The 15380-nt window shown below is 43.2% G+C and overlaps 1 protein-coding gene across 8 annotated transcripts in view; it reads left to right on the plus strand.

Moving 5' to 3' along the window:
* The first annotated feature begins 11276 nt into the window (after positions 1-11276).
* The window catches only part of LOC106566672 (poly(rC)-binding protein 4), a 67690-nt gene continuing 63586 nt past the window's right edge, over positions 11277-15380 (plus strand). For 3 of the 8 annotated variants that reach the window (XM_045693030.1, XM_014134931.2, XM_014134932.2), the window contains exon 1: positions 11281-11612. The gene's annotated coding sequence lies outside the window, so the exon portion shown is untranslated. Of the gene's footprint in view, positions 11613-15380 lie in introns of all 8 variants that reach the window. The other 5 variants (XM_045693029.1, XM_045693028.1, XM_014134929.2 and 2 more) reach the window with 5 other exon arrangements.

A 15380-nucleotide genomic window follows, 5' to 3' on the forward strand; every position in this document is an offset into this window, starting at 1 on the left:
GTTTCCTGGGGTTTGCTCATTTCTACCGGCGTTTCATTCAAGCCTACAGCACCCTGGCGGCCCCCCTCTCGGCACTCACCTCTCCCAAGGTAACGTTCACATGGTCCCCAGCGGTTGACAGAGACTTTGTGGACCTGAAGCATCGGTTCACTACAGCCCCCGTCCTCATCCATCCGGACCCGTCCCATCAGTTTGTGGTTGAGGTCGATGCTTCTGACGTTGGAGTGGGGGCTATCCTGTCCCAGCGATCCATCCAGGACCAAAAGCTCCATCCCTGTGCCTTCCTGCCCCATCGTCTCAGCTCTGCAGAAAGAAACTACGACGTGGGTAACCGAGAACTCCTGGTGGTCAAGATGGCACTGGAGGAGTGGAGACACTGGCTGGAGGGAGCAGAACATTCGTTTTTGGTTTGGACCGAACTCAAGAATTTGGAATATCTCCGCACAGCCAAGCGCCTTAACTCCAGGCAGGCCCGGTGGGCTCTGTTATTCCCCAGGTTCAACTTCACCATTTCCTATCGTCCAGAGTCCAAGAATGTTAAACCTAATGCCCGCTCTCGGCCGTACAGTCCCGCTGCCACATCCTCTGACTCCGAGACCATCCTCCCAACCTCATGCCTTGCGGCTGCTGTGGGCTGGGGTATTGAGACCCTGATCCGCAAGACACAACATTCCTAGCCTGGCCCTGGAGGGGGCCCGGCTAACCCATTGTTCGTCCCCAATTCAGTCCAGTCCCGGGTCCTGGAATGGGCTCATTCCTCCAGGCTTACCTGTCATCTGGGTTCCCGTCAAACCCTGGCCTTCCTCCGACAACATTTCTGGTGGCCCACAATGGTTCCTGACGCCTCTTGTTCCTGACACATGCACCGTTTGTACTCAGAATAAGACTCCGCGGCAAGCCCCTTCTGGCCTCCTTCAGCCACTAACTGTCCCTCATCGTCCCTGGTCCCATATATCTTAGGACTTTGTCACTGGGCTCCCTCCGTCTGATGGCAACACTGTCATTCTGGCGGTCGTGGATCGGTTTTCCAAGGCCGCCCATTTCATCCCTCTCCCCAAACTACCCTCTGCCAAAGAGACGGCCCAGCTCATGGTGAAGCACGTCTTCAGGATCCACAGACTCCCGGTGGACATGGTCTCCGACCGGGGTCCTCAGTTTTCGTCTCAGTTCTGGAAGGCGTTCTGCACCCTTATGGGGTCGTTGGCCAGCCTGTCCTCCGGATTCCATCCCCAATCCAACGGCCAGTCAGAGCGAGCAAATCAAGACCTGGAAACAACCTTAAGATGCCTTGTCTCGACCAACCCCACTACCTGGAGCCGACAACTGGTCTGGGTGAAGTTTGCCCGGAACACTCTTCACTGTCCTGCCACGGGACTCTCCCCTTTCAAATGCTTCATGGGGTATCAGCCTCCACTCTTCCCAGAACAAGAGCAGGAAGTCAACATACCCTCGGCCCAGATGTTCGTCCGCCGCTGTCGGCGTACCTGGAGAAGTGCCTGGGTGGCACTTCTCAAGACCAACTCCAGGTATCGTCGACAAGCGGACCGCCACCGGACTCCAGCTCCTTGCTATCGCATTGGGCAGAAGGTATGGCTATCCACATGGGACCTGCCCCTTCGGGTGGAGTCCCGCAAACTTTCCCCCCATTTCATTGGCCCTTTCCTCATCTCTAGAGTCCTTAGTTCCACAGCTGTGCGTCTTTTACTAACCCGTACCCTCCCTATTCACCCTACGTTCCATGTGTCTTGGATTAAGCCCGTGTCTCACAGCCCTTTGTCTTCTGTTTCCAGGCCCACCCCTTCACCCCGTGTCATCAGTGGCCATCCGGCGTTCACGGTGAGACGTCTCCTGAGTGTAAAACCGCGGGCAGGGGTTTCCAGTACCTGGTTGACTGGGAGGGTTATGACCCAGAGGAGAGGTGCTGGGTCCCCACTAGAGACATCCTGGACCCAGCCCTCATCACCGACTTCCACTGCCGGCACCCCGGTCAACCAGGTATGCGCCCAGGTAGGGCGCCAGGTGGTACCCCTCCAGGTGACACCCATCTTCCCCATTGTCCCCTGGGTATTTATATCTGTGTTTTCTGTCTGTGCCAGTTCGTCTTGTTTTGTCAAGTCAACCAGCGTGTTACTCTGTGCTCCTGCTTTTTCCTTTTCTGTTTTTTGCAGCTCCTCCCAGTTTTGACCCTTGCCTGCATTGACTCTGAACCCGCCTGCCTGACCATACTGCCTGCCCTGACCACTCTGTACCTCCTGGACTCTGACTTTATGGTCTTTTGCCTGTCCACGACCATTCTCTTGCCTGCCCCTTGGATTCTAATAAATATCAGAGACTCGGACCACCTGCCTCCCGTGTCTGCATCTGGGTCTCACCCTGTGCCCTTATACTCTTATAACTGTGGTAGAATATACAGTGTGCTTATAGAACTGGGAGGCAGCCCACAGTTTTCAGGAAGAGTAGAACCCTTCTTTTCCATCTCACTGTTTAAATCAAGGGGTCCTTGAGCATTATGTGGCGTTTGGTGTCACATTGTAAATAACCGACAATATGAATGTGATTCATGTGTTATGTCCCTGGACAGCAGATGCCACAGGCTTTCCATCTCCGCCTTCACCATTCTTTACCATCTATTACTTCTCACAGAACCACGGAAATCACTAAATATTGTGGTCCATGAACAGTTTCTAAACCAACTTTCAATTGTTTCTCTGTCATGAGCCATCTGATAGCCTGACAATCCATTATTCAGTTTATTCATGTTTCTTGTTGGTTAATGTGCTCAGTCCACCATTATAGAGTGGACAACAGGAAAGTCACTGGGGGAGAAAATAAACAAACTGAGTTGTTGTTTAAAGTTATCAGTTGCAGTTCAGGTTAGAGTTGTGTACATTTAATACAAAAATGTTGTAGATGTATTAGGCCTAATTTTATGGTTCAACTCATCAACTGTTTCAACTGGAAAATTGGATGCAATTGACAAATTAGGTTAGTGATTTGAAAGGGTATGGTAAAATTCTTTGATCGCGAGTCATGGGAATTTGACTCAGACTTAATTAAACAAGACAATACAAGTGTTCCGTTCCTTTCTCCCTATCGCTGTGATAGTTTAATTAAACTGTTTGTGTGATTGTACACTGTGCCCAGGCGCTTTCACACTACAGTAAATCCTGATGAAAAGATGTGACACGCAAGAAGCCTTTTTCATTTACTTAATACTAAACCATATATTAGTATTCTGTCAACAATGGGTTCTGTCCTGACATTGTCTTGATTACTTTCAAAAGCCAGCTGCAAAGCAGGACCTTACATTATCAACTAAAAACACATACATAATCCATATTTAACCTACAATTTGGCTGAGCTGCTGCTGCGTTTAAATAATGGCTACTATATAGCATATTTTAGCTATTAGCGTGAACAGAAGCAACACTTGACCCAGCAGCACTCTGATTATTGTGTCTGTGTGTGTGCATATGTGTGCTTTTGCATGCCTGTACGTGTGTGAGCTGGAATATGATGCATACAGTGCATTCGGAAAGTATTCAGACCCCTTCCCCTTTTCCACATTTTGTTACATTATAGCCAATGTGTTGCGAATGTGCCTACAGTGGGTCACACAAAAATGTTTGTTAGAAGATTAGAATACTGAGAGGGAATTGAATAATGGGAGACTGTTTGCACATAATGCCGCAATCAAGAGTGTTATGATAAATGTAATTTCTTAAATGATGATAAGTTATGTAAATGAGTACGGGAGGGAAAACAGCCTCCCTTTCATGTTCGTCTCATGGTTGAGCTGCGAACATCAAAGCAGCATGCCAACATTTTTCCACTGCATTCTTCCTAAAAAGATGAGAGATTCACCACAGGCTAACCTCTACAAAAATAACAAGTGAGAAAAACAGTAACCACGAGGGATCAGGCATGTGAAGACAGACAATACCACGTTGGTTCTGAGGTGTAAACGTTTGTCAGGGCCGTGTTGAGAAACTCCAGGAAATTCAATGCTGGGAATGTTAAATCATGTTTGTGCTTGTTTGTCTGTGAGAGTATTGGAAAGAAAAAGGAGAGACGCTCCATGGCTGAGTAATCACCGCCCTAGTGACATCTCTTGATGTTTCAGTGCCATTTAGTGTGAGAGGCATTTATTAGGCCTGAATGCCTCTAGACAAGAATATGGGCCACATACATTATGTAGGCCAAAGTAAGTTGGGGTTGTCACTATAACAGGGCTGATTTTTTCCTAATACTAAAGGGAACAACCCATCACAGACAAAATAATCTAAGGTGAAAACAATGAGTTTACATTTTTTGTAAGAAATCTATGAGAATGTGGATGAAATGTGGCACTTTCAAAACACTAAAGTACTTATGGAACGCTGAAGTCATACATGAAATCATATACTGCGGTAATTCTCATACTATGACTACATTCTGCACAACTTCACTATGAACACCACTATCTTCAATAAACAGGCCTTTTCCAGGAGTGAAATCAGTGAATGGAGAACCCTGGAAAACACGCCTGGATCCGCGATCCATCGTTGAACTTTATAATCAATCAAATGTAAAACCCAACCTATTACAACAAGGGTTCAAAATTAAAGACCATTCATACCAAGAACTAAGACAACCAAATCCCTTACACACACACGCACGCACGCACGCACGCACGCACGCACACACACACACACACACACACACACACACACACACACACACACACACACACACACACACACACACACACACACACACACACACACACACACACACACAGCTAACTAGGGGGCAAATTTGATGAAGTGCTCTGTCATGATCCCACGCAGAGCCCTGCAATGTCATCTTAGTCAAATGTCATGTTTAAGTGCAGGTGTGTATGTCTGTGTGCGTGCGGGTCTCTCTCAGCCTAACCAGCAGTCATGTTTCAGTACAGCTATAATTCCTCATCCTTATTGATGACTGTCTCATTCCCAGCTCCACACTTGAGTTGTTGTACAACCACCATCTGTTTGAGTGATATATATACACAGCAGCTATCCAGAAATCTAAGCACCATTGCTCCAGCGATGGTAGCAACAGCGCCCGCTGTTTTTACATAGAACAAGACCATCACTTTCTATCTTTCTGCAAGAGAGATTAGAAATCACACAGCACCTCCTACTGCTAGAAAGAAATACCATTCATTCGCTCTCTCTCCGAGAGAGGTGTTGAGCTTAGCAAGCTATTCAGAGCAGTGTGAGACGACTTGTGTTTTAATGCCAGGGTCCTTGACTTACTATGACCCATAAAATATGATCTGAATAGTCAAGACAAACAGCCTACATGGAGTTGTGTATCTTCTAGAAGCCTGTATTGATGTGAAAGTATAGAGCTCACAGTGGACCTCATTTATAAAACAAAATTCAAGAGTTGCAATAAGCTACTTTTGACGTTGCCGAAGTCCATTCTGCATTATATTTCAACGTATTTTACTTTGGATTCTTGTTCAAAAGAAAAAAATCGATTGAGATCTATCAGTAGTCTGCAACGGAATACAGTACATGAAATAGAGTATATAAGCGGTACCATGCTGTTTCCTACAGTTCTGAGTAAATGTCGATGTATGCAGAGAGACGGACATCTTCCAATTCCTTGGATGCCAGTGAATACAGAGGGGTAAAACAAGTCAATGGGTAAAATTCCAATGGACACCACTGACAGTCCAATTTAAAACAATGTGTTGTGGACTTTTGATAAGTTGTTACAAAAGTATTACACTGTCTTACACTGTAAAATCAGCGACAGAGTGGCTAGCTGTTTTCATAAAACTTATTTTGTGTATTCAAAATTCCACAAACTGTTGACATTGACTAATTTTAATATATACTCAACAACCATTTTTCAGTCACAAAGTGAGCACTGAAGTTCCACATCTGAAGCAGAGTGTGTCGGTGTGTAATCAGTTAAATAAATTAAGCTGTCATCTTCCAATTACCCAGGTATTCCACTGACTGAGGGAGACCGACAGGGACAGACAGAGGCTGCTATGTCATGCATCACAGTCAAGATATTACTAAGCCATTACAGAGTAGACTGAGAATGTATGACTGCCCTATGTGCATTTTGGCGAAATGGAAACAATAGAGATTTTAGTTTAGCTGCTGACCTGTCACCAGGAAGGCCAAGAAGATCATCAAGGAACCACTACCACTAGAAGGCAGTGAAAGTACAGGTACATCAAAGCTGGGACCGAGAGATGGAAAAAAAGCTTATATCTCAAGGCCGTCAGACTGTTAAATAGTCACCACTATAGCTGGCCTCCGCCCAGTTCCCTGCCCTGAACTTAGTCACTGTTACTAGACAACTACCACCCGGTACTCTACCCTGATTCCTAGAGACTGCTGCCCTTTGTACATAGTCATTGTACACTGGTTACTTGAATAATGTTTACATACTGTTTTACCCACTTCATATACTGAACAATAATATCTACGCAACATGTAAAGTGTTGGTCCCATGTTTCATGAGCTGAAATAAAAGATCCCAGAAATTTACCATCCGCACAAAAAGCGAATTTACCACAAATTTTGCGCACAAATTTGTTTAGATCCCTGTTAGTGAGCATTTCTCCTTTGCCAAGATAATCCATCCATCTGACAGGTGTGGCATACCAAGAGGTTGATTAAACAGCATGATCATCAAACAGGTGCATCTTGTGCTGGGGACAATAAAAGGCCACTCTAAAATGTGCAGTTTGGTCACACAACACAATGCCACAGATGTCTCAAGTTTTGAGGGAGTGTGCAATGGGCATGCTGACTGTAGGAATGTCCACCAGAGCTTTTGACAGAGATGCAATGTTCATTTCTCTATCATAAGCCGCCACTGATGTCGTTTTAGAGAATTTGGCAGTACGTCCAACTGGCCTTACAACCTCAGACCACGTGTAACCACGTCAGCCCAGGACCTCCACATCAGGCTTTTTCACTTGCAGAATCGTCTGAGACCAGCCACCCGGAGAGCTGACGAATCTGTGGGTTTGCACAACCAAAGAATTTCTTCACAAACTCTCAGAAACCTTCTCAGAGAAGCTCATCTGCGTGCTTGTCGTCCTAACCAAGGTCTTGACCTGACTGCAGTTCGGCGTCGTAACCGACTTCAGTGGGCAAATGCTCACCTACAGATGAATCCTGGTTTCAACTGTACAGGGCAGATGGCAGCTGAATGGCGACATGTAGGTGAGCGGTTTGCTGATGTCAACATTGTGAACAGAGTGCTCCTTGGTGGCGATAGGCAGGCAAAAGCTATGGACAACGAACACAATAGCATTTTATCGATGGCAATTTGAGTGCACAGAGTTACCATGACGAGATATACTGTATTCTAGTAATGGGTCATCATATATAACTACTGCTGTACACACCTTTCCTAGTCATATACTATGCATACTGTCTACACACCATTATATACATCCACACACACACACACACACACACACACACACACACACACACACACACACATACACACACACACAGATTCCAAAATAAATTATCAGAACGAGTAATGTCATAGTTTGGTGTGTATATACAGTACCAGTCAAAAGTTTGGACACACCTACTCATTAAAAGGTTTTCTTTAATTTTACTATTTTCTACATTGTAGAATAATAGTGAAGATATTACAATTATGAAATAACAATATGGAACAATGTAGTAACCAAAAAAGTGTTAAACAAATCAAAATATATTTGAGATTTGAGATTATTCAAAGTAGCCACCCTTTGCCTTGATGACAGCTTTGCACACTCTTGGCATTCTCTCAACCAGCTTCATGAGATAGTCATCTGGAATGCATTTCAATTAACAGGTGTACCTTGTTAAAAGTTAATTTGTGGAATTTCTTTCTTTCTTAATGGGCTTGAGCCAATCAGTTGTGTTGTGACAAGGTAGGGGGGTATACAGGAGATATCCCTATTTATTAAAAGACCAAGTCCATATTATGGCAAGAACAGCTCAAATAAGCAAAGAGAAACGACAGTTCATCAATAGTTTTAAGACATGAAGGTCAATCAATCTGGATAATTTCAAGATCTTTGAAAGTTTCTTCAAGGGCAGTCGCAAAAACCCTCAAGCACTATGATGAAACTGGCTCTCATGAGGACCGCCACAGGAAAGGAAGACGCGCCATCGATAAGAGACAATACTGTGCAGCTGTGTTCTTTGACCTGGCCAAGGCTTTCGACTCTGTCAATCACCACATTCTTATCGGCAGACTAAACAGCATCGGTTTCTCAAATGACTGCCTCGCCTAGTTCTCCAACTACTTCTCAGACAGAGTTCAGTATGTCAAATCGGCAGGGTAGCCTAGTGGTTAGAGCGTTGGGCTAGTAACCGAAAGGTTGCGAGTTCAAATCCCTGAGCTGACAAGGTACAAATCTGTTGTTCTGCCCCTGAACAAGGCAGTTAATCCACTGTTCCTAGGCCATCATTGAAAATAAGATTTTTGCCTTCCCTGTGGCTCAGTTGGTAGAGCATGGTGTGTGCAACGCCAGGGTTGTGGGTTCGATTCCCACGGGGGGCCAGTACAACAAAAAAAATGTATGAACTGTATTCACTACTGTAAGTCGCTCTGGATAAGAGCGTCTGCTAAATGACTAAAATGTAAATGTAAATGTAAATCGGAGGGCCTGTTGTCCGGACCTCTGGCAGTCTCTATAGGGGTGCCACAGGGTTCAATCCTCGGGCCGACTCTCTTCTCTGTATACATCAATGATGTCGCTCTTGCTGCTTGTGATTCTCTGATCCACCTCTACGCAGACGACACCATTCTGTATACTTTTGGGCCTTCTATGGACACTTTGTTAACTAACCTCCAGATGAGCTTCAATGCCATACAACTCTCCTTCCGTGGCCTGCAACTGCTCTTAAATGCAAACTAAATGCATGCTCTTCAACCGATCGCTGCCCACACCTGCCCGCCCGTCCAGCATCACTACTCTGGACGGTTCTGACTTAGAATATGTGGACAACTACAAATACCTAGGTGTCTGGTTAGACTGTAAACTCTCCTTCCAGACTCACATTAAGAATCTCATATCCAAAATTAAATCTAGAATCGGCATTGTATTTCGCAACAAAGCATCCTTCACTCATGCTGCCAAACATACCCTCGTAAAACTGACTATCCTACCAATCCTTGACTTCGGCGATGTCATTTTCAAAATAGCCTCCAACACTCTACTCAGCAAATTGGATGCAGTCCATCACAGTGCCATCCGTTTTGTTACCAAAGCGCCATATTCTACCCACCACTGCGACCTGTATGCTCTCGATGGCTGGCCCTCACTTCATATTCGTCGCCAAACCCACTGGCTCCAGGTCATCTATAAGTCTTTGCTAGGTAAAGCCCCGCCTTATCTCAGCTCACTGGTCACCATAGCAGCACCCACCCGTAGCACGCGCTCCAGCAGGTATATTTCACTGGTCACCCCCAAGGCCAATTCCTCGTTTGGCCGCCTTTCCTTCCAGTTCTCTGCTGCCATGACTGGAACGAACTGCAAAAATCACTGACGCTGGAGACTCATATCTCCCTCACTAGCTTTAAGCACCAGCTATCAGAGCAGCTCACAGATCACTGCACCTGTACATATCCCATCTGTAAATAGCCCATCCAACTACCTCATCCCCATACTGTTATTTATTTCGCTCCTTTGCACCCCAGTTTCTCTACATGCACACTCATCTTCTGCACATCTATCACCCCAGTGTTTATTTGCTATATTGTCATTACTTTGCCACTATGGCCTATTTATTGCCTTACCTCCCTTATCCTACCTCATTTGCACACACTGTATATAGACTTTTTCTATTGTATTATTGACTGTACGCTTGTTTATTCCATGTGTAACTCTGTGCTGTTGTTTGTGTCGCACTGCTTCGCTTTATCTTGGCCAGGTCGCAGTTGTAAATGAGAACTTGCTCTCAACTGGCCTACCTGGTTAAATAAAGGTGAAAAAATAAAAATAAAAATAAAAGAGTTACCTCTGCTGAAGAGGATAAGTTCATTAGAGTTACCAGCCTCAGAAATTGCAGCCCAAATAAATGCTTCACAGAGTTCAAGTAGAGACACATCTCAAAATCAACTGTACAGAGGAGACTGCGTGAATCAGGCCTTCATGGTTGAATTGCTGCAAAGAAACCACTACTCAGCATAAGTGGGAACTCCTTCAAGAAGAGTTGGAAAAGCATTCCAGATGAAGATGGTTGAGAGAATGCCAAAAGTGTGCAATGCTGGCATCAAGGCAAAGGAAGGCTACTTTGAAGAATCTCAGATATAAAATATATTTAGATTATTTTAACACTTTTTTTGGTTACTACATGATTCCATTTGTGTTATTTCATAGTTTTGATTTATTCACTATTATTCTACAATGTAGAAAATAGTTTTAAAAATGAAAACCTTTGAATTATATTTATGTATTTTGGACTCTGATGTTGCTTGTTCTGATATTTCTTAATTTCTTAATTTTATTTTGGGGATTTGTGTTTATTGCTTCGTATTGCTAACGTTACTTGCTAGGTATGTTTCACTGTTGGAGCAAGAAACATACGCATTTAGCTGGACCTGCGATAGATAACATCTGCAAAATATGTGTACACGACCAATACACTTTTATTTGATATGAAATCACATTCCACAGAGTTAAACATCATTAAACAACATCATTCAAGTCCATATCATATAGTAACTCTCTAAATTGATCCATAGAAAATTAAGAATGTGCAATGAAATGTTATTGTATTAGCAGAATAAAAAGTTACAGTGTAATTTGCGTAGACATTTTTCAAAACAATAGCTGAGACATTCACTAGATGGCAGTATATGAGGGCAAATAGTATGATAGCACAGTCATAATTCTGGACCGCACACAACAGACCTCCACAACCCTTTTACTAGTTTTAACTTCGCCAAAGCTTTTTTACATCAACAGAATGCAAGCCATCAAGTAAGCCTTGTGAACTGATGGGTACAGGTCCCAATTTCCACGGCCTGAACATACAGTATGAATCATTATTTCCCAGGAGCTATATGAAGCTATTCAAAGGTTACAGTTATTGTCATTTATGAACAAGCACATTTTAAAAGTCATCCTATTCAACATGCGAGACAATTAGGGTCCCATCAATCGAAAAGCCTGATTGGTCATGCGACGCACAGCGGGAAGCGTGAGATGTCGCCGAATTTTTGCAGGGGTCCCATGGGATAGCCATCACACAGGCTCGGGGGACAGATCACCAGCGAAGTCAGGAGTGGTTAGATAGTTGGACAGAGTCTTTTACCCAGAGTGCACTGTAGGGTACACACTGAAACCTTCACCTTGGTAATCATAGCGGTCCGGAAGTGTAGTCTGTCATTCGTTTTGAGCCGCATGCATCACGCACCATCGAGCCGTCCCCCTCTCCACGCACAGGCGCCTTGTACTCAGTCCCGTTTTATTCTTTCAGCGTGATACAGGGAGGAGAATCCGTATCAGAACACTGTGGAATCTAATGTGGATGCAAAACTCGGTTTTTAAAGATTCATGGGGATACTTTAGAGGAAATCTTGACGACCCTGCATGTAATCAGGTAAGATACGATTTTTGTATTATTGATTCAAGCGGTCACTTGTTATTTTTCTGGTGAATGTGCAGTGATTTGTTCAACTTCAAACACCTCTCATGTAATGTCTTGCTGTGTCTTCCTATTCTCAAATGCTGAACTATTTCAATTAGTGATAGAAAACTCCCTTGAGGTGTATATTGGACCATTCATGTAGCGTATGTCTATGTGTACCACATAATATTTTAAATACATGACAGAACACCTTTCTTTTTCTGACTATCATGGTATTTTTAATTTTATTTTTATAGTCTAGCATAAATGTGGTCGAGGCATTTTTAGACATTAAAATTACATTTTTTAAAATGTGTTGCATACACACAGGATTCAAAGAAACCTGAAATGGTTGTTGCTATGTAAAGACACTGCTTTTGGGCTGAACTCCACGACATATGCTGCAATCCCGACAGATGCGTTCAATGAACAACAGTAGGCTAGTTTATTGGGAATGAGGAGACAATTGGCCCCTTGTTAATAGACGTCTTTATGATAATGAAAGATGACCCAGCTGCCTAGGCCAGTTCTAGCTACACAAAGATTGGTCTCTGGCTGGACTGAAAGAATAATGAGTTGACCCAAATGTATAGTGAAGTGCGCCAAGAAAAACTGTACTTCAGATTCCACCATCAGAATTTGATTTTGGCACATATGTATTTATATACTGAACAAAAAGATAAACGCAACATGTAAAGTGATCATCCTATGTTTCATGAGGTTAAATTAAAGATCCCATAAATTTTCCATATGCACAAAAATATTATTTCTCTCAAATTTAGTGGACAAATTTGTTTACATCCCTGTTAGTGAGCATTTCTCCTTTGCCAAGATAATCCATCCACCTGACAGGTGTGGCATATCAAGAAGCTGATTAAACAGCATGATCATTACACAGGTGCATCTTGTTCTGCGGACAATAAAAGGCCACTCTAAAATGTGCAGTTTTGTCACACAATAAAATGCCACAAGTTTTGAGGAAGCTTGCAATTGGCATGCTGACTGCAGGAATGTCCACCAGAGCTGGTGCCAGAGAATTGAATGTTAATTTCTCTACCATAAGCCGCCTCCAACGTTGTTTTAGAGAATTTGTCAGTATGTCCAACCGGCCTCACAACAGTAGACCTCGTATAAACACACCAGCCCAGGACCTCCACATCTGGCTTCTTCACCTGCGGGATCGTCTGAGACCAGCCACCTGGACAGCTGATGGAACTGAGGAGTATTTCTGTCTGTAATAAAAAAATACGTTCTGATTGGCTGGGCCTGGCTCCCCAGTGGGTGGGCCTTGTTTCCATGTGGGTGGGCCTATGACTTCCCAGGCCACTCATAGCTGTGCCCGTTCCCAGTCATGTAAAATCCATAGATTAGGGCCTAATTAATTTATTTCAATTGACTGATTTCCTTACATGAACTGTATCTCAGTAAAATCATTGATATTGTTGCATGTTACGTTTATACAGTACCAGTCAAAAGTTTGGACACACCTACTCATTCTATGGGTTTTCTTTAGTTTTACTATTTTCTACATTGTAGAATAAATGTGAATAATAGTGGTGTGAAGACATCAAATAATAGTGAATAATAGTGAAGACATCAAAACTGTGAAATATCATGGAATCATGTAGTAACCAAAAAAATCAAAATGCATTTTATATTTGAGATTCTTCAAAGTCGCCACCCTTTGCCTTGATGACAGCTTTGCACACTCTTGGCATTCTCCTAAGCAGAGAGAGAATGGCAAGAGTTTTTTGTATAGCCTAACTAGGTACAACTAGGGGTAACAAACAGGGTTATTGTGTACAGAACAAGCTACCAAAAACACTTATCATTTGACTTATGCAATTGTTTTAAACCAAGTATTTATTTTAATCAGCAATTCTGATGTTGTGGATTCTCTGAAATACACAGGACAGTATTGTTACATTGTGTGTGTGTGTGTGTCAACCATCATTTGTTTCATTGCGCTGTAGGCTCACTGTTTCTCAACCTTCTTCAACCTTTTTCTATTTAGGAGAATTGTAATCCAACAGAAGCTTTACAGTGAACAGTCACAGTCAGGCGTGTACAAAATCCCTAGTTAGATTGGAAAATGTTTTAGTGATATTTGAGCATTCACTTATATTTATAATTTGGCCTTTGTCAAAATGCTGCAATGCTTCGACAAATATAAAAAATCAGCTTGACGTTGGCATTAGAGGTTTGGATCTCACACTGAAGCCGCGCACAAACAGGATATTTAATACTGTTCAAAGTCCTCTAAAATGTTGATGATTTATTTTTCTATGACATTCTATGTGTGTTTACCAGATGTATCAAGGACTTCCACACCTAGTAAATTAGGCCAATCATAGCACAAAAGGCACCATTGGATTTCAGTGGGTCAATCACCATGGACTTTCCAGGACAGTAAGGTCAATGAAATAACATCCACATGTGGATCGTCTGATTAGAGAAAGCTTGGTACAAACCAACACTCCCTGGTGCAATTGGAGATGAACAGAGCTTCCTGTATTCTGTTTTTGTGTCTGTTTTCAGCTTGGTAAATCCTACACTGCTGGAAACCTGTATGACGAGAGACATAAATCATGCATATCAATGATCCTATATTAGTCATCTGGATTACCTTCCTCTATCTATCTTATCTCATCTTTCTGCAAGCTGAGTTTTTAACATGATCTAATTCTACCAGGAGATCTCTTGAGGGTTAGATCCTCATTTTTTAGAGTGACCTGGTATTAATGCATGCTTATATAGTGTTCCCACACAGAAATCACAGTATTAGCTCCTGATTTAAGTCATTCTCTATCAGGGATGCTTGTTCATTGAGGGAATATGAGGATAGGATAGAATACCCCCATAGAGATGCGTGAGCCAGACTCTCCCTGGCAGATCGTGAGGATCAATAAAGGACAGAACTGTGTGTGTGTGTCTGTGTACGTGCATGCGTGCGTGTGTTTGTTTGTGAGTGGGAGGGAGAGAGAAAGACAGAGAGAAGGATCATGTTTTCCGTGCCTGTATGTCTGTCTGTCTGTTTCTGAAAGAGAGAGAGACAGAGGCTCACTACTCACTCAGAGAGGGAGAGAGACCATCAGGCATGGCTGACGCTCTCAGTCTGAATGTAATTCCTTAATGCACTCCAAAAATCTAAGATCTAATAAGGAGTGGAAGGGCCTCTTCAATAATGAATCCCAAGCAGCATCTCTGCAGCAGCAGCAGAGGAAGGGCTGAGGACTGAGAGGACTCATAAATAACAGACTCTAGGCCTGACACATGCTTCTCCAAAGGCTGGGAATTGCTAATACTCTTCCTCATTTACAACCAGGCCCTGCCTGCACCGTCAGGGAGAAAAAGTACTGTCCTAGTAAATGGGGGTGAAGTCAACAAGGTCTCTGTAATGCTATACAGTACAGTAGACAGTAGCTCTGCTTAATTATCATAAGCTGCAGACCATGGCCATCTGTATGGTGACTGGTTAAAGACATGCTCCGGTGCTTTGGTGACTAAGAAAGTACTTTTTAAACCTCCTGCTTTGGGCCGAATGTGTCAATGTGTAGTTCATACATGGATAATCTTTGAGAATAATTACTGTTTTACCTCAATAAGACACTAAATCCCTAGTTTTAAAGAGACTGTTTTCTTCCAGAGAATCTCTTTAATAGTGTTTCAGAAAAGGAGGAGAAGGGATGTGTATGTCTTGAGAGGATTTGTTTTTAAGGATGCAGGCTTATTAGGTGAAAG

Source organism: Salmo salar, chromosome ssa13, assembly GCF_905237065.1.
Source record: "Salmo salar chromosome ssa13, Ssal_v3.1, whole genome shotgun sequence".
Taxonomy (NCBI): domain Eukaryota; kingdom Metazoa; phylum Chordata; class Actinopteri; order Salmoniformes; family Salmonidae; genus Salmo; species Salmo salar.